Below are 632 nucleotides of genomic sequence, written 5' to 3' on the forward strand. Positions count from 1 at the left end.
TATTATCCCCCGTCTGCGACTCCTTGAACAGCAGCAACAGGAACCTCCACTGCAGCATCAGCAACAACAGCAGCAGCAACAACATCAACAGCAGCAGCAGCAACAACATCAACAGCAGCAGCAGCAACTGCAGCAGCAGCAGCAACGGGATTAGGGGCGGATGGTGTAGTGGTATCACGCCTGATTTGCATTCAGGAGGTCCCGGGATCAATCCCCGGTCCGTCCACTTTTACTTTATTTTATTTTGTTTTATTCTATTATTTATTTTTATTTTTGTTTGTTTATTTTCTCTCAAGACATAACGCTCTGTCTCCCCAATTAATGTTTGCTCTTGCTGAGGCCTATCGTTAATTATATATATATATATATATATATATATATATATAGTTGCTTGACACCCCTGTACAGCACAGCACATCAGCAACCGCTGCTGCTGCTACGGTTGCTGCTGCTGCTGCTGCTACGGTTGCTGCTGCTGCTGCTGCTACGGTTGCTGCTGCTGCTGCTGCAACTGTAGCTGCTGTTGCAGCTGTTGCTGCAGCTGTTGTTGCTGCTACAAATGCTGCTGCTACAACTGCTACTGCTACAACTGCTGCCGCTGCAGCAAATGCTTCTCGTTTCTATTCCTGCAG

Source organism: Eimeria acervulina, genomic scaffold (genome assembly GCF_000499425.1).
Source record: "Eimeria acervulina Houghton genomic scaffold, Eah_scaff181, whole genome shotgun sequence".
Classification (NCBI taxonomy): Eukaryota; Apicomplexa; class Conoidasida; order Eucoccidiorida; family Eimeriidae; genus Eimeria; species Eimeria acervulina.